Source organism: Giraffa tippelskirchi, chromosome 1, assembly GCF_054371585.1.
Source record: "Giraffa tippelskirchi isolate mGirTip1 chromosome 1, T2T-mGirTip1v1.2.pri, whole genome shotgun sequence".
Lineage (NCBI taxonomy): Eukaryota > Metazoa > Chordata > Mammalia > Artiodactyla > Giraffidae > Giraffa > Giraffa tippelskirchi.
Window position 1 is genome coordinate 42,296,125 of NC_137275.1, and position 19,538 is coordinate 42,315,662.

Consider the following 19,538-nt stretch of genomic DNA (forward strand, 5'->3'; position numbering starts at 1 on the left):
CAAGACATCAACTGTGGAAACCAGTTAGCAATGGAGTTGGAAATGTTCCTTTTAAATTATAGCAAGGCAGACAAGAAGAAGTGAGCAGAATATGAGTTAGATAAATTGTGTCAAGAAGAGAATTTAGGCTAGGGGACAAACTATGAGGCAGGGTTTTTGTTTTAGGGAAAAGTGGAATCTGGACGTTGGAAATGTGACTAAAAATATGTGGTACAGTTTTCTTCTTGGAGAGTATGGGGAGAAAGATAAGTTGTGAACTGAATCATGGGAAATGTTTGAGTAGTGGCAGAAGACCAAGCAGAAAAACGGGACTATCAACAGGTGTTGGTAAATGATTAAATACAGAAAATGAGAGAGGAAAGAGTCAAAGATGAACATGATGTGTTTCTAGTGACTAAGAGGACCATGGGAGCATTAAAAGGGGCAAAGGTATTTTTGAAGATACGATGCAGAATATGAAGAGAGATCACTTTCTCTAGAAAATCCAAACATTCACATCCTAGGAAAAGCATTCAAAGCCTCTTGTCTAACTGAAACCTTCCTTATCAGTATTATTAATCTTGCCTCTTCTCTTGCTACCACTGTGAGAATTCATGATTGCAAGTGACAGACAACCTCTCACTGGTTTAAGCAATGAATACATGTTAAGAATTTATTGACTAACTTAACTGAAATTTCCAGAGTTATCTAGTCCACAACGGATTCCGTGCATCCAATGTGTCTCCAGGCCAAATCTCCATTTTTGAACCTGCTTTATTCCATGTTGCCTTCTTTCTCAGAATCTGTGAGTAGGAAGATGTGTTCAGGCTTCCATTTTTGCAGACTTAACTCCATTGGAAAAGAGATCACCCTTCTTAGTTAAATCCAAACTAAGGTAGAGGATTAACTCAAATGTGTTTTCCTCTGGAGTCCTGCCCCAGCCAAATGGTCTGAGAGTGAAGAAAGGATAATTCTCCAAAGGAAATGATCAGAATAGGGAATGAGTGCTAAGCAGGAAAAAATGTCTACTAAAATCCTGTCTGCTATATGATGACTCTATCACGCTCTCCCATTCCGGACAGAATCCTCTGGTGAATGATCAGGGATCTGAATAGTTCCTCAATTTCGATGTTCTTTTTCTCTTGAGTACACAGCAAGAATTTGAAGTGTTCACTAAGATGAATGTTACCTTTAAGGGAGGATTTTATAGTCACAACAGTTTCTTTTTGAAAGAAGAAAAAACGGCTTCTATTTCAAATTCAAAGAACAATCATTAAAATATGAAATCTACTTGGAATTAGGGCTGTAGACTTTTTCCCAATAATTTTTAGCTACTGAAAGGTGCTTTCCCTTGTGGACCAACTGTCTTAACCATCAAGGAAAGTAATTTCCCCCTAAGATAAAGGGGAAGACATTTACACGTTTTTCTACAAGGGAAGCGGTACAAGCTAGGATCCTGGCTTATGTCCAGTGCTTCATCTTCCTTCTTCCTTAAGGCTAGATAAAAAACTCCAAAGGAGCACGTCCGTTATCTTTGGCCTCGGCCGTCTGGCCAAGGACTCACGTCTGGTCTCCCCAGCCCCACTCTCCAAAAAAAAGCGACTAAAGCAGTGCACTTCCAGGAGAAGAGAGAGGAGGAGTCTGGAGTGCCAGTCACCTCCACAAATGCCCTCTTCCCGTCCCAAGAGACGCAGGTGATGCCACTGGGGGAGGGGGGGGAGTCTTTTCGCCCGGCCGATTTTTTCCCCTGGTATTGGCAAAATGATTTGCTTTTCCAAAAAGAGAAGGTCCCCTTTTTTGACTTGGGGATCCCGCATACAAGAAACTCTCCTCTGTCCTCTTTTCCCGCATCCAGGGTAAAAGCCAAAGACTCCCTGATCTAAAGCCACTCGGATCTAAACTCCCGGGACCGGCCGCACCCTCCGCAGCTAACCAGGCCCCGCCTCCCCTGCTTTCCAGTAACCGGTGCGAGGAAGGGGGCGCCGGGGAGAGCTCGGCTTTCCTGCACGCCCGGCAGCAGCCGCGGATCGCGCAGACGCGTAGCCCTAGGGAGCAGGAGTCTCCTCCGGCGCCCGGGATCCCCATCGCAGCTCCGAGCTGCCTAACGGGGCACATCGCATGCGCACCGAGACGCACCGGGGAAAGGGAGAGTGAGGGGAGGGACGAACGAAGAGCGCCGGCAGTCGGAGCCCGCGGGGGTCACTGACTACGCATGCGCCGGGTGGGAGCGCAATCACAGACTCGTCTTGCGGCTACCGGCTTAAAAAAGGAAACCCCCGAGACCGAGAGCGCGAAGGAAATCTGGCCGCCGACGCGTGCGCGCTACCGGTGAGTGGCGCCCCGCCGGGTGGGCCTGGGGCCTGAAGTCCGCCGGCAGGCTTGCCTGAGCGGCGCATGCGTTGTCCCGGTGCCGGTGGAGGAGGGGAAGGAAAGGGAGGGGGAGGAGTTGAGGGCGGCTGTAGCGGTGAAATTTTGGGGGGTGGGTTGGGGGCGCCACTCAGCCCCAGGTGCTGCTAGAGCTGGGAGCCGCAGCGTCTTGTGGACGCTGCCAGGCTAGTGGTTCCGAGTCGCCGCAGCTGGACTCCAGGGTGGGGGAGGGAAGAAGCAGGAGCCGCCGCAAGCCACACGGTGAGGGAGCCGGGAAGTGGGGGGAGCAGGAGGGCGGTGTGTATGGGGCCGGGGGGCGGCGGCCAGGGGAGGGGCGGGTTGGCGCTGAAGCCCAAGTTTTGCCTACCGCTCGAGTGTGTCTTTTCTCGGGAGTTGGGGTGGAGGCCTGCCCCGTTTGAACGGCCTTTCGGGACAGCTGGGGTTACCTGAGGGGCAGGGGCGGGATTGGGGTGCGCGGGGGGGCCGGGTGGCCCGAGCGCGCCCTTGGGTTGGGGCCGATTCGAGCGGCAGAGCGGCGGGGAGAGCCGAAGAGCCGGTGCGGAGAGGGCTTTCGCTGGGGACCCGCTAGGCCTTGTGACCCACTTTATTCCTGTCACAACTCGGGCACGTTTGGAGCGGCGCCCAATGGGGCGCCGGGACGGCCAGCTCCTCCGGGGAACCCCCGCCCTCCCGGCGCCCGGCCCGCGCGCCGCGGCCCGCAGTCCGAGCGGCGGCGGCCGCCGCCCGCGGGCTGGTTCCGTTAGTGGTCGCGGTTCCGGGGCTGGGTCCCCGGGGAGCGCGCTACTCCTCGCGTCCGACTCGAGCCGCTGCGCGGGTTCGAACGCTCCCGGGGCGGCGCCGGTCTTCCTTCCTTAAGTCCACCCGCGCCCGCCCGCGCCAGGTCACCGCGGCGGCTGATTCTTATGGAAACCTTTTCGCCTGCGAAGCCGGACTCTAGCTGGTCCTGGCATGCTGGCCCCGGGAGTGTAATTTCCGACGCGTAGCGCCGCAGAGCTTACATTCTTGAGTGCGCTTTCGCTGGTGTGCAAGTCGTCCTGTTGCTAATAGCAGAATCCTGAAAGGTAAAAACCTCGGCCTCTGACTTGGGGAATGAAAGATCGAATCAGGTGGCGGTTGCTTGCTATTAGAATGCCACGCTATACGACTTGAGGGCTTTCTAACCTTAAAAAAGAAAAGCAACAACAGTGTTTTCTTTTACAGTGAAAGAAACGCACTAGAAGGAACTTTCAGTCGTTGTTGATTTGGCTGTTACGCTGATGCCCCAATCAGAAAAAGGTAATTTCACTTAAAATGTGCATTCTAATTTGTACCTTCATTTTAAGGGATAAAATTGTGCGACGTTTTCCGTCTACCTGGTTGGAAAATAAACGTTCTAAAAAGGATAATAATTTAAATAATGAATTGTTTTGTCTGCTTTTAGATCTTGGGGGGAGAAACTTAACTCAGGTGTTAAGTAGTTAACTGTATAAAATGTCATTAAAGTTTAGCCTGAAGATGATAGATGAAAGTTGTGGTAGTCATAACATCTGTGTAAAAGAATGAGGAAGCTTTGTGTGTAGTAACATGGAAAGATCTCCAAAGTATGTTATAAAGGGAAAAAAACAAGATGTAGGACAGCGTGAATAATGTGCTACTTGGTGTGATAACGAGGCACCCATGGGATAGGAATATAAATGTATGTTTGTTTTTATAAGTATAAAGAAACTGGCGGAGGAGGACAGAGGAGAATTGATAATGGTTGGGGAGAGGGAGGAGTAACCTGGTGAGGGGATGGTGGGAAATGGCACCTACACTGTATGCCTTTATTTGTGACTATATTATGGATTCGTAAACTAGATTGAACAAAAATCCTTCTTTCCAAAATAACTTGTCTTTCTTTCCTAATTTGTAGTAATTTTGGCCATTTTTATTATGGTTTCTGTTAGTTTTTTTTTTTTTTTAAGGGGAAATGACCTAAACTTGACAGAAAGTTTTAAGTATGGCTATCGAGGACCCAGTTTTTAAGATGCTAATGTTACCAATTTAACTTTTAGAAACGTTTAATCATATTTTGCTTTGCTAAAATATATGACATTATTTACATTTGACATTTTGGCTTCTGCTGTGTTCAGAGCATAGTTTTTTCTCCAGCTTTTTTCCCAGAAATCCTAGTTGTATAAAATTTTACTCTTTTTAACCCCAAAGTTTTGATGACAAGTAGTTGGAGAATATGAACTCTCCATTAAAATGATAATGGAATTGATTCTCTAGATAGTTTGCTTTTCAGATGGGGAAATACTTTTCTCAAAGCAGTCAGACATGAACTGCATGTAAATTTATATGTGTGTGTGTTTAGAGAGAGATCCTGTATATAGATACAGTACTTAAAGAGAATTAAAATTGAGAGTCAATGTTCTGTTGTTGCAAACGCTGAAATTTTTTTTATGACTTAATGGATTGCTGAAAACAGTATGTAATTTCAGGGGGAAGGGTACTCAAAATTCCTCTGGTGGCTAATATCCTATAATCAGAGTAGTGAATGTTGAGTAGTGGGTGACAGTTGCTATGGGCATTTTTGTTGTGTTACCAGCATTCCTTTTTATTTTGGAGGATAGGATAATTGTGTTATTTCTCTTTGATCTGTAGGTCTCTGGTAATCAAATTTCTGCAAATGGCATTTAATTTTCATTTGAATCCCATATAGGTCTGTTCATTCTTTTTTAAAAACATTAAAGAAGTAAGTCAATGTTCAGGAAAAATTTAAACAATACAATGTATTTATAATAGGTGAAAATGCTTTTTACATACTTCATTTCTATCTCACATCTCTCCCCAGAGATAACTACTGTTACATTGTTATATAACTTTTGAGTTCGTTTTCTGTGTATTTACATAGATTTTTAATCTCAAAAATTAAATTGTCTTGATTGTCTGCTTTGTTTGTCTCTACTGTGAGCTCTGTTACTACTCACAGGACGAAGAAATGACCTGGATTGGATATGTCAGAAAGTTAAGCAACTGAGTGTGCGCGCGTGCACGCATGTGCACACACCCACACATCCACCCACTCACCCCCCACCTACCCCCCTTAGGATATTCTCATCTTTGCACTTGTGAGGGGCTAGTTGGTTTGGGGTACATTTACAGAGTTTGTAGTGGGGTCTTACTGTAAGCTTTATCTGATGTAGATTGAATTCACCTGTAAGACATGGATTTCATGGCTTTTATAGGACTCTTCAGGGTCCACATTCTAGAGTTTTCCTTGGGTTTTGACCTAGTCGGTAGCTCACAGTTAAACTGATTTTATTCTCCTGTACTTGCAGACCACTGGAAGGCCCCTTAGATTACATCTGCTTCTCCTGGTCCTCTGACGTGAATCTAGGCGTACTTTGTCTTTAACTAAGAGACATTGATTTACTTGGAAGGAATCCAGCAGGGGAAACAGGAGAAGAAGCTTTTTGGTCTGGTTTTTGCTTTAATGATAACAGACAAGTTGTATACATACTTCTCAGAACATTACCTTTCTAGTAGTTCCAGAGGTGTTTTTTGGTTGTTGTTTTGTTTCATTTTGTTTTTAAACCAAGCTGAGAATAATTACTAAGACTTCATTCTTTTTAGGTGATAGAGAGTTGACTATTAGTCAAGACTCTTTACTAATCTATGAGATACATAGAAGGATGCAGTACAGTTAACCCTTCCCTGAAGAGTTGGACATGACTGAGTGCATACACACCCTTAAAAGAGCATGTGTGTAATGATTGTAACACAAGATAGGAGATGATAGATTCCAGAAGAAAAACGTACCTAAGGTTTGTAAGAGTAAGACTGTTTCCAGCTTTTTATTTTTGTGGGCATGGAGTTTGAATGGAGAGTAGAGATATATCGTGACATTTGAAATAGTTAGGAAAGGGTTGAGGAAATTTAGCTTGTCTTAGCTCTTAAGGGGTAAGAAAGTAAGGAGTTGTGTCCTCGTAGCAGGCACTAATTGATAGCTTATTTTTGTTTTTTTACTCTCTCCCACTAGAAAGAACCATTTGATGTTTTACTTGATAATTATGATACAGCCTGTCTTAGATTTCAGGATTTGGAGAAGTAATAGGAGATTTAATTCTGCCAGTTAACTGTTGTCTATCATCTAATGTTTCAGGTAGTGTTAGTATTAAAAGTAAATCGTTTTTTCCTATCATTTTTTCCTCAAAGCACATATTTAATGTACCTGCTCCCCCATATTTTTACTTCTTGTCCTGTGTCAAATAAAATACTTATTTTCTGAAATATTTTAAACTATGAAAGCAAACAGCATTATGGTGAAAAATCTGTCAAAGTTCCTGATTACAGCAAAATTACCTTCTATTGTTTGTATTTCTTTCCAGTTCTTTGCATAAAGTAAAAAAAAAAAAAAGGAGAGACTTTTATAGTTTCTGGTAGGCATTGTTGCAGTATTGTACATTGTAGTTTATCCTTTTCTGAGTCTAAAATTCTAAGTGGAATTGTATGAATTATAGAAAAGTTTTTAGTGTCAGAACAATTTAATCTTACTAATTGACTGTAATTGTTAAAATGGCATTTATATTTATAGGTTACTTTACAACCATCTGTTAGTCATTTTTATAGCTCTGTTGGGTGTAACTTCTGTGAATTAAGTGGGTAAGAGATTCCTGTTTTTCTCTATGTTTTTGATTATATGAATATTAGATTACCTAAGCTCATCCTTGTAAGTATATTGTCATCTTTGAGTTATTACTTGTTTTAGGTGTGTATTTCACAAAGATGTAATTCTACTTACTATTTTAAGTCTTAGAAGTTTACAGAAAAATCACTTGTAAAAAATAAATTTTTATGTATTATTTTTAACATTTATAAGATACTGTTTAGAATGTGATTTACCTTTTATTTTTCAGAAACATTTCTGAAAAATGGGGTAGGTATCTATGAAGTGTTTGCACACACTTAATTAAAATTTAAGCTATAATATTTTTTACAGAGAGTTTGTTTGATTGCTTCAAAACTTTCTTAAAAGGAAAATCTTAATACCAAGAAAGAATACTTTCACCCAAAGAATTGACATTACCTTTCTGTAGGATTTCTGTGACATTTTATACAACTCTTAGGTATCTGTATCCTCTAGATTAAGTCAGGGAGAAAAACTGCTTAACTTGTTTTCAATAGAAAATAGATACGATATTAAAGCTCAGTGCAGGAGTTTTAATGTGTCTTCTGATGTCATTTTTTTGGAGGTTACATGTTTTCTCAGGTTTCTGTGACTATTTTGATAGCAACTGCTTTTTACGTTTTTCTCTTTTCTCACGAAAATAGGAAGTTTTTAGGTGTTTATTTCTTCTGTTCATTTATTTTCAGTGACATGATCAGATCATTAAAATATCTGGTTTTATGTTAAATAAAGATTATTGTTGTTTATTGCCTGAAATTTAATAACAGCAGACTATTTTAACAAGATCTTAATTACTTATGTTTGTAGCTTGGTGTAGTGATTAAGAGTGCAAGGCTCTACAGCTAGCCTGCTTGGCATTCACATCCTGGCTTTATTACTAGTGATTGGACAAATGTTACCTCAATTTCTCATCTATGAAATGATGATAATGCTAGTTCATAATATTATGTGAGGATTGAACAGTACATGCAAATTACTTAGAACAATGAGTATCATATAGTTAATTGGTCAATAAAAAATGTTAGCTGTTATTATTTCTGTTGTTTTGTTACTTTCATAGTGTGTACAAAACATGGCTCTTATTTTTTGGGAGGGGAATCCTAATTTCCTTAAGTTGCTTAGAGTTTTATTTCTAGCTAGAGAATTTGAGAGAGTGTGTGTGTTAAGTCAGTTCAGTTGTGTCTGACTCCTTGCGACCCCATGGACTGTAGCCTGCCAGACTCCTCTGTTCATGGGATTCTCCAGGCAAGAATACTGGAGTGGGTTGCCATTTCCTTCTCCAGAATTTGAGAGTACTTGACCTTTTTCTGTAACTTAGAACAATGAAAATATTATTAGAAAATGTTGCCAAGATGCTTGGTATTGCATATTTCTTTGAAATCCCTTTGCCAAGTAGAGTTTTGAAAGACTGGTGATTTGTTTTTCCTATGTTGAAACTTCGGAGAATGCAATGGCGACCCACTCCAGTACTCTTGCCTGGAAAATCCCATGGACAGAGGAGCCTGGTAGGCTGCAGTCCATGGGGTCTCGAAGAGCCGGACATGACTGGGCGACTTCACTTTCACTTTTCACTTTCATGCATTGGAGAAGGAAATGGCAACCTACTCCAGTATTCTTGCCTGGACAATCCCAGGGACGGCAGAGCCTGGTGGGCTGCCGTCTATGGGGTCGCACAGAGTCGGACGTGACTGACGTGACTTACCAGCAGCAGCAGCATGTTGAAGCTTCAATTTTAGTTGAAGTAATATTAGAGGTTACTTTGGAAAAAACCCGCAAATTAAAATGCAAAATGTTGGAACTCAGATTTTATTTTATAGCTTATATAGTTCTATAGAAATTTCACAGATTTTTATTAGAAGCAGGAAGAGAAATGAGAGTAACATTAATTAATGGAAAAAGCTGTTTTCCATTCTTACCTGATAATTTTTGTCTCCATCAGAAGTGGTTGATGATATAATGTATTTGTCGTTATAAAGATGCCTGTTTCACATAGAGTTTGTGTGAGACAAATTTATAGTTTAGCCTCTTTTTAGACTTGGTAACATTATTATATATTTTTTTAAGTCTTCTACTTGTCAGAGATGATCATTGTTAAGATTTTTGGTTTGATTTTTTTTGCTTTGAAAATAGTTTTGTGGCTTTTATAAAAATGAATCTTATTTCTTGGAAAAGAGTTAAAGTATTAAAAACTACAAAGAAAATCTATGATAAAAAAAATAACCCAAAATTCCAGGGATGAAGCTCTCTGTTAATTTTTTTTTTCAGCATTTTCTAAGGTAGTTGAGTGGTGTGTGCATGTGTGTGTATACATGTATGTGTTAAAATTTTATAGCAAGTGGAATAAAATGCAGTTTTATAAACGACTTTTTTCCTTTCATCATGTTTTCTGGATATCTTTAGTTGTAAAGTCATATTTTCATTATTTTTTATCTTTGTTGTTGTTTAGTCACTGAATTGTGTTTTCTCTTGCAACCCCATGGACTGTAGCTGCCAGGCTCCTCTGTCCATGAGATTTCCCAGGCAAGAGTACTAGAATGGGTTGCCATTTCTTTCTCCAAGAGATCTTCCTGATCCAGGGATCAAACCCAAAGTCTCCTGCATTGCAGCCAGATTCTTTTACCACTGAGCCACCTGGGAAGGCCTTTTTTTTTTTTTTTTTTAATTTAGTTTTAGTCTTTTACTTTGTTTTCAGTTGACCTTTGAGCAACATGGCAGTTAGGGGCGCTAACTCTCTGCATGATTGGAAAAGTAAAAAATCCACGTATAACTTACAGTTGGCCCCTTTTGTGGTTCCTCAGTATCCAGTGTTCCCCATTCTTTGATTCAAGCAATTACAGTTCATATGTTACTCAAGTATTTATTTACTTTTAGGAAAAATTCTGGGCATAGGTGGACCTAGGGAGTTTAAACCTGTGTTACGCAGGGGTCTATTATAGTTACATTTTTGCTAATAATAGCTGAGTTTGACTTCTCTTTGAGTCATCTGTTTTGCATTCCTTTTTATCACTCCTGTTTTGCTCTTTTTTTGTGTGTTAATCTAATTTTCCCTCATTTTTCCTATTAATTCATTAGTTATATATTCTTTCATTAGACCATTAGAGGTTATTCTTGAGGTTGCATACAATAAGCATACTTGACTTACAATGCAAATTATTTATAATACAGATAGTTCAAATTGTTACTTTTACCATTCTCCAATAATGACTGTTTCATATGCATTAACTCATATGCCAACCTTTTTGCATTATTACCATTCTGCATTTTATTTATACTTATTTTAAATGCCAGAGAACAGTATGGTTTTGGACAGTCAATTTTTGTTTATATTTACCCTTTCCAGGGTTCTCCTTTCTTGCATTTTCTGTGTTTCTGTCTGGGTTCTTTTTCCTTCTGTCTGAATAGCTTCCTTTAGTCGTATGTGTTTTAATATTGGTATACCTACTGACAGTGAATTCTTTTTTTGTTTGTTTGAAAACATCTTAATTTCACCTGTTTAAAATAATATTTTCACAGGGTATAGAACTCTACATTGGTAGTTACTTTATTGTCTTCTGGCTGTTAAAGTCTTATTGAAGGTAATGTATCAGTGTATGTCTTGCTAATAATAATGTCTTCTATTTTTCTCAAAGGACTTCTCAGAATGCTCTTTCTTCTCTTATTTTTTTTTAGCAATTTGACTGTGATGTGTTGAGGTGTGGTTTTCTTTGTATTTTGCTTAATGTTCCTAGAGCTTTTTAGAATATGTAGCTTCATGCCTTTTAGTTTTGGAAAGTTCTCTGTCATTACATCTTCAGTTATTGCTTCTGCCTGTCTCGTCCTTTATGGATTCTAATTTAAACATGTATTACATCCTATCTTCATGTTTCAAATGTCTCTTAAAAATTTTTTTTCCTCTCCTTACTTCAATTGGATATCTTATAATGAACTATCTTACAGTACACGAAAAATTACCTTATTTTTCTCCAAATGAAAATCCTGTGTTAATTTTACATTATAACTTTGAGTTCTAAAACATCCATTTGATCCTATTTTATAGATTTTTAATAGACTCCAGTTCTCTTGAACATACTGATTATAATTGTGTACATACTTGTCTGTTAAATAATTTCGGTATCTGCATCATCCATTTGTCTACATACATTGTTTTTCTGTTGATTGTTTTTATGTAGTTGTGGGGTTCTTTCTCTCTGTATGTTGACAGGTTTTTCAAAGAACTTGCCCATTTCGTCTAAGTTGTTGAATTAGTAAAGTTGTTTATATCTTACAATCCTTTAAATAGCTATAGAATATATTGTGAGTGTAGTATCAGTATAATCTACAGAGATTTGGTATCATTTCTAATGTTGATAATTTGTGTCTTCTCTCTTTTTTCCCTCATCAGTCTGGCTTGAGATTTATTAACTTTTATTGAGATTCTCAAAGAACCAGCTTTTGGTTTAACTGATTTCCTCTAGTTCTCCTGTTTTTTGTTTCCTTATTTCTTCTCTGATCTTAATTCCTTTCTTTAACTTACTTTGAGCTTAGTTTGTTTTCTTTTTCTAGTTTCTTAAGATAGAAGCTGAGATCATTAATTTGTGATCTTTCCCCCCTAATATATGCGTGGTATAAATTTCCCTTAAATATTGCTTACCAATTTTAATATATTTACATTTTTTAATTTTCGTTCCGTTCAGAATACTTTTTAATTTACTTTTTGATGTCTTCTTTGGCCTATAGATTATTTATAAGTATATTATTTAGTCCCCCCAAATTTGAGGGTTTTCCAGAGATCTGTTATTTTTAAGTTAACTCTGTTGTGATGAAAGAATATACTTTTATGACTAGGATCTTTTTTAATTTCTTGAGATTTGTTTTATGGCCCAGAATATGATCTTAGTAAATGCTCCCTGTGTGCTTGAAAAGAATTTGTATTCTGTTGTTGGGTGGAGTGTTCTATAAATATCAGTTAGGTCAAGTTGGTTGATTGTTTTTGTTTATGTCTTGTAATTTTTGATTGAATGCCAGACATTGTGAATTAAAAAACAAAATAAAGCAAGCATTACCAAGTATGTTCTGCCAGAGGGTGTTTACCTTTTCTTTCAGGCAGATAGAATAGGGAGCCAGTCACTTTAATTTATGTGAAGGCTAGGTTGCTATTTGAATAGTTTGATGATATTCTTCTTTATGTTATTTGTAGGGTGTGGTTTTCTAAGACTTTCATTTCAAAGCCTGGTAGTCTTTATCCCCTTGGTAGTGCCAAAGGTGGGAAATTTCACTTTGCTTTTCAAGTTTTTCAGTTATTATTTAGCTTTTTAACCCTTCATTGTTTAAAATTAAGCAAATATCCTTGAGTTTGAGGTCCCTGCAGTTTCCCATTTTTGTACTCCAGCCTTGTGTGAACACTGAAAGCTTTCCTGACTTCTTGGTTCCTTAGCAGCTATTATTTAGCTTTTTAACCCTTCATTGTTTAAAATTAAGCAAATATCCTTGAGTTTGAGGTCCCTGCAGTTTCCCATTTTTGTACTCCAGCCTTGTGTGAACACTGAAAGCTTTCCTGACTTCTTGGTTCCTTAGCAGCAGCATTTCATACAGGCCAAATCTCAAGTTTTTCAGCCTTCACCCCATCCTATAATCTGGAAATACCCCCAGGGAAAAGACAACTGCAGATCATCTAAACACCTTGAAAAAATTTCCCCTTCTTTGGCGTTGTTGACCTTCTTGTCTCCCATGCTTTAAGGACATCTCTGTACTGCCTTTAAAAATATGATTTTTATAATTTATTTAGCTTTTCTAGTTGTTCTCAAGAAGGATATTGGCCTGCTGCAAACTGTTGCATCCTTCTTGGATGTAGACAACTCCTTGTTGTTTTAATACTTTTGTGGCTTGTGGGGTCTCAGTTCCATGACCAGGGGTCAGACTGAGGCCATGGCAGTAATAGTGCCAAATCCCAACACTAAGCCACCAGGAAACTCCTTCCCTATTGATTTTTAAAGCTTCACAGAAGAACTCAATTTTCATGAGCAATTTTGTATTAAACATTCTTCTTCTAGGCTTTAGGTAGTGGGGTTTTAGTTTCGGACCTAGTAAAAAAGCCAAATTTATTAAAAAAAAAAAAAAAAGCAGATTTATTGGGACATAATTTTTATATGTTAAAATTCACTCAATGTAAGTATACATGTTGAATTTTCATAGATGTAGACGTTTTTGTAACCACTACCACAATCAAGATACAGAAAGTTCCCGTCAACCTGAGAAGTTCTCTCTCCCTTCTTGTTCAGTCGTTGTGTCTGACTCTTTGTGACCCCATGAGCTGCAGCATGCCAGGCTTCCGTGTCCTTCACTATCTCCCAGAGTTTGCTCAAACTCATGTGCATTGAATCAGTGATGCCATCCAACTATCTCATCCTCTGTCACCCCCTTCTCTTTTCCTCAGTCTTTGCCAGCAACCACCTCTCTCCCTGGGAACCACCAATGTGTTGTTGTCTGTTAATACAGTTTTTCCTTTCACACAGTGTAGTATAATTGAGATTAATACAATGTATGGTTTTCTGGGTCTGACTTGTACATAGCGTAAGCTTTTGATACTCTTCTGTGTCAATAGTTTCTCTTTTTTCCCTGAATACTTTTACATTGTATGAGATATGACATAATTTATTTATAACTATTAGTTGTTGAACTTTTAGATTCTTTCTAGTTTTCGGCTGTTATAAACAAAACTGCTAAGCATTTTGGAAGTGTATTTTTATTTTACTTGGGCAAATGTAGGAATAGAATTGCTGGGTTATGTGATAATTATATGTCTAACTTTGTAAGGCACTGAGGATCTGTTTTCTAAAGTGGTTGTACTATTTTACATTCCCTTCAGCAATGTGAGATTTTCAGTTGCTCTACATTCTTGCTAACACTTGGTGTTGTCAGCATTTTTGAATTTTTGCAGTTCTAGTGGATGTGTAGTGTTATATCTCATCGTCATTTTAATTTACATTTTCCTATTGACTAATGATATTAAATATGTTTACATGTGCTTGTTGGTCATTCATATATTTTCTTTTGTGAGATGTCACCTCACCTCTTTTGCCCATTTAAAAAACTGGGTTGCTTGTTCATGACTGAGTTTTTTTGGTTTTGTTTTTTGTATTCTGATATGAGACTTTTATCAGATATTAGGATTGTGAAAGATCATCATGGCTGCCCTTTATATCTTCTTAATGGTATCTGAAGGATAAAATTTTAAATTTTGATGAAATCCGATTTATTAATTCTTTAATGCTTCTTATTTTTGTGTCCTATCTAAGAAATATGTCTGTGTCTGTCTCAAAGATTATCTCTCATGTTTTCTTGTAGGCATTTTATAGTTTAGCTTTTATGTTTAAGTTCATGATTCATTTCAGTTGATTTTTACATATGAAATGAGGAAAGTGTTTTGAGATTCTTTTTTCAGTTTTTTAAATTTAATTAAAAAATATCTTTTATTTTTGGCTGCGTTGGGTCTTTGTTGCTGTGTGGGTTTGTCTCTAGTTGGGTGAGTAGGGGCTACTCTGTAGTTGCTGTGCAAGGGCTTCTCATTGTAGTTACTTGTTGTGGAGCACGGGCTCTAGGGTGCTCATGCTTCTGTAGTTGTGGCAGGTGGGCTCAGTAGTTGTAGCTCTAGGCTCTAGAGCACAGGCTCAGTAGTTGTGGTGCACGGGCTTAGTTGCTTTGCAGCTTGTGGGTTCTTCCCAGCCCAGGGATTGAACCACTGAATTGTGTCCTCTGAATTGGCAGACAGATTCTTTACCATGAAGCCGCCAGTGGGGGAAGCCCTATGGTTGAGATTCTTACAAAAATTTTTTTCCCCCACATAAATATACAGTTTTTCTGCACCATTGAGAGACTATTCTCTCTCTACTGAATTACTTTGTTACTTTTGTCAAAAATCAATCATGTGTGTGGGTCTTTTTTAAAACTATTTTATGTAATGAACTATATGTCTATCCTGACATCAGCACGTTCAAGTCTTGATTACTGTAACCTTAAACCTGGTAATGGAAGTTCTTCAGTACCATAGTTGAGTTCAGTTCAGTCGCTCAGTCATGTCCGACTCTTTGCGACCCCATGAATTGCAGCATGCCAGGCCTCCCTGTCCATCACCAACTCCCGGAGTTTACGGCACAGGAGCTGCCAAGAGGAGCTACCCCACATCCGAGGTAAGGGGCGGCAGCTGAGAAGAGCTACCCCATGTCCAAGGAGTGTTGGCTGTGCCGGCGCAGGAGGGCCGAGAGGAGCTACTCCACATTCAGTACCATAAGCACAATATAATTCTGCATTTACTTAGGCCTTTAATTTTTGAATATACTTTTAGTAGTGGACTTACCCTGTTTGTTCAGCAAATACCTAGTGAACATCTACTGTGTTCTGGGCTCTTGTTTTGTTGCTGGTTGTTGCAACAGTGAACAAAGAATGCAAAAAGGCCTCCCCTTGGGAAGCTTTTATTCCAACTGGGGTAAACCAGATGAGAAATGTATGTTAGATGGTGATTAGTACTATGGAGGAAAACAAATCAGGGTGTAGGAGGTTTCAGTATGGGGATGGGGAGGGAGGGATGTGTAATTTTAAGATGTGTGGATAGAGAAATTTCTTCAGTGAGAAATTGATATTTGAGCAGACTTCATTCTGCTGTATATCATGTAATGAAACAATGAACAGTTTCAGAAAGAAAGGGGGAAAGAAGGTAGGAGTTTTGAGTTTGAATATGTGCTAAGTATGCTAGTTGCCTCCTAGGAGTCCAAAGCATTTAAAGTCAACAGGTGTAGTAATAGAAGTGTACCTAACAGCAGAAAGGTAAACAGTAAAAAAGATCATGTTTTTGGTTGAAATCTGGTGATGAGAAAGTTTATCTTAATGTATTAACATAGCTTATGGTAGAGAGCTAACAGATAACATGAAGTGGAAGACTAACTTCATTACATGTGGATATGATTATAAAAGTATTTCAATAAAAATCTCATTAAAATAACAACTATCTGTAAAGAGTAGCTTCCCTGGTGGCTGAGTGATAAAGAATATGCCTGCCAATGCAGGAGATGTGGGTTTGATCCCTGGGAGGGGAAGATGCCCTGGAGAAGAGACTGACAACCCACTCCAGTGTTCTTGCCTGGGAAGTCCTGTGGACAGAGGAGCCTGGTGGGCTGTGGTCCATGGGGTCACAAAGAGTTGGACATGACTTAGCTCTGAATGGCAGCAATCGGTAAAGTGTAAATATAAAGAGAAGATGGAATTAAATAAGACAAAGATGGGTATTTTGATCGTGAAGTTTATAATTTACAATGAAGAAATACCAAATATATGTGCAAAAATAGTATAGCGTTAATATTCAAAAAGTAAAAGTGATCCTAGAAAGTTATTCAGATCAACTTTACTGGCAGACTTTATAATGACTCTTAGACTGAAGTTATCAAGTGAACAAAAAATTAAGGGTATAGAACAGCTAAATGTCCTAATTAATAAGCAAAATTTGATGAATAAGCTGAATCCTACTTTCAAAATAGAGACTATACCTTCTTTTCAATCACTTATAGAATGTATACAAAAATTGATTGAGTGCTAGATCATAAAGAAAACTTCTGTACATTCCTAAAGATAGGAATAATTTAGAACTACCTATCTAGTATGATGGCCACTAGCCACATCTAGCAATTTAAATTCATTAAAATTGAGTAAAATTTAAAATTCAGTTTCTCAGTCTTATTAATTACATATCAAATGCTCAAATAGGATTGATTGCTCTTGGAATGAGAGAAAAAAGCAGACTGAAGATAGTACATGTAAACTAAATCCTTCTATAGCAAGGGGTCAGTAGACAAAATTTAAAGTTAATCAAGGAATAAAGACAGACATGTTATCTATAATTATTGAGATAAATATAAAAACTATAACACATAAGTGAAAGTGATTGCTGGTAGGGAACAGGACTACAGTTTTTTATTATTTTAATATGCAAGTTTTAAGAGACTAATAGGATACATATACAGAATAAAAGCAGCTTATAAACTCTGCATAATAGCTTCTTATTGAATAAATGTTAAGTATAGCTTTATTCCTTTGCATAAAGTAAAAAGCATTCTAGATTTTTTATAATTTGATTACAGTTAATTTACACTGAACATAGTAATTTTTTTCAGACACCAGTTGCCAGTCTTCTCTTCCATTTACAGATGTGGATAGCAAGCCAAAGTATGTGACTTTGGGCATGTACTACTTATCTTTAATTGATAAAAATAGTTAATTTGATTTCAGTAGTTAGTAAAAGATTCATACAAAATATTTGGAGTACTTTAAGATTTTAATGTAAATAAACATCTTTCATACAATGAAAGGGCACTTACTCAGGTCAAGAAATAAAAATCAAAGCCTATATTCACAGAAAGCGAAGAGAAACGAAAGGTCCTCTTGATGAGGGTGATGGAAGAGAGTGAAAGAGCCAGCTTAAGACTAAATGTTAGAAAAACTAAGATCATGGCATCCAGCCCCTGTTACTGCATGCCAAATAGAAGGGGAAGGGGTGGAAGTAGTGACAGATTTCCTCTAGTTGGGCTCCTAAATCACTGCGGACAGTGATTGCAGCCATGAAATCAGAAGACAATTGCTTCTTGGCAGTAAAGTGATGACAGACCTAGACAGTATGTTGAAAAGCAGAGACATTACTCTGCCGACAAAGGTCTGTATAGTCAAGGCTATGGTCTTCCCAGGGGTCAGGTACGGTTGTGAAGCCTGGATTGTAAAGAAGGCAGAATGCCAACGAATTGATGCCTTCGAACTGTGGTGCTGGAGAAGAGTCCTGAAAGTCCTTTGGACAGCAAGGAAATCAAACTAGTCAATCTTAAGGGAGATAAACCGTGAATATTCACTGGAAGGACTGATGCTGAAGCTGAAGCTCCAGTGTTTTTGGTCATCTGATGCGAACAGACAACTCATTGGAAAGGTCCCTGATGCTGGGAAAGATTGAGGGCAGAAAGAGAAGAGGGCTCCAGAGGATGAAATGTCTGGATGGCATCACTGATGCAATGGACATGAACTTGGGCAAACTTCAGGAGATGGTGAGGGACAGGGAGGCCTGGTATGCTGCAGTCCATGGTGTCGAAAAGAGTCAGACACGACTGGGCGACTGGACAACAACAAAAGATTCATATGAGATATTTGGAGTACTTTAAGGTTTTAATCTAAATAAACATCTTTCAGACAACAAAAGGGGACTTACATGGGTCAAGAAATAAAAATCAAAGCCTATACTCACAGCACCCGAGGACTGATGATATACTTCAAAGGTAATTTCTTTGTAATTTCTAGGAAATATCTTAAATGTAAGTGAAGAATGACATCTGTAACAAGGATTTATGAAAAATAATTATATAAAAGTTTTACTGCTTATGTAGTGAAGGTATTGGCTATTATTTAAGATGCCAGTTAATATTATTTACTCACAATGTATTGCCATAATTATTATCTATTTTCAAATTACTACATCTTTTTGCAGATTCACTATGGGAGAGAGACTATAGATAAGGGCTAGGGGAAAAGAGAAAGAATTTTTGCCTTGTGATTTAATATTACTTGAAAGCATATATAGGCAGACTAGTTCACAGTATCATTTGTTGAATGTGTATAATGTTCTCCAGTTTTCCAAATAGACTGGCCAAGCCAGTTTTTATAACTTGACACTCTGATACTCTCAGTACGTTGTAGTTTCATAATTCACGTAGCCTTACACATAAATAAGAAAATTAAACATAGGAATTAAATCTAAACACTTAACTTAAAGGAACAGTATTACGTAGCAAATCATCAAGAAGAGTAAAAATAGATCCCAATTGTAGTGGAAGATTTAGAGAATATGCCATGACTAATTTATCTTTATTATAATCTAAAAGTCTTTGTCTCCAAAAGCTTTTCCAGCATTTAAAAATTCAATATTTTAGAAATAATATTAGGATTTTTTTTCTGCCTTGGAATGTAATTTAAACATTTTAATGACTAAAGCTCTTTATGATTATACTTAAACCAATTACAAAGTGCTTGCTGAAGGTTTAGGAGATTGGGGACTTCTCTCCTGACTTTAAGACACAATCTGAAACTTTGCTTTTCAATACATCTTTGATATTTTCTTATTTATCTTTATCTTACAAAAAATTAATTCATGTTTATAAAAATCAGTAATGAAATGTTCTATAAATGTGTTTTATTAACACATTTATAGATTGTACTACTTTGATTACCAGCCTTAAAATAATTACTATAGTAATATGGTTTACAGTATGCAGCAAAAGTCTAATGGCATCGCTGAAACAATACCCAGCCTGAAACAAGTGCTTATTCTATTCTTTCAGCTGCCATCAAACCGTGTGCCTGTATATGTTTGGAGGAGAGTGTCTTTTCATCCTTAAGCTAGGCTAACTCAGTCTCTCACTACAGGGCTTTTGGAAAGCCCTGATATTTTAAAATTCTGTAAAGATGTTGCTAGTGAATGCTTTCTGTAGATTTTATAAGAATGAAAGTGAAAATATTA

The 19,538-nt window shown here is 38.2% G+C and overlaps 1 protein-coding gene across 50 annotated transcripts in view; it reads left to right on the plus strand.

Moving 5' to 3' along the window:
* Positions 1-2,183: 2,183 nt before the first annotated feature.
* The window catches only part of CLOCK (clock circadian regulator), a 119,580-nt gene continuing 102,225 nt past the window's right edge, over positions 2,184-19,538 (plus strand). For 18 of the 50 annotated variants that reach the window (XM_081589365.1, XM_081589565.1, XM_081589480.1 and 15 more), the window contains exons 1-2: positions 2,184-2,307; positions 3,568-3,642. The gene's annotated coding sequence lies outside the window, so the exon portion shown is untranslated. Of the gene's footprint in view, positions 2,308-2,385; positions 3,429-3,567; positions 3,643-10,531; positions 10,594-19,538 lie in introns of those variants that run through there. The other 32 variants (XM_081589335.1, XM_081589543.1, XM_081589376.1 and 29 more) reach the window with 5 other exon arrangements.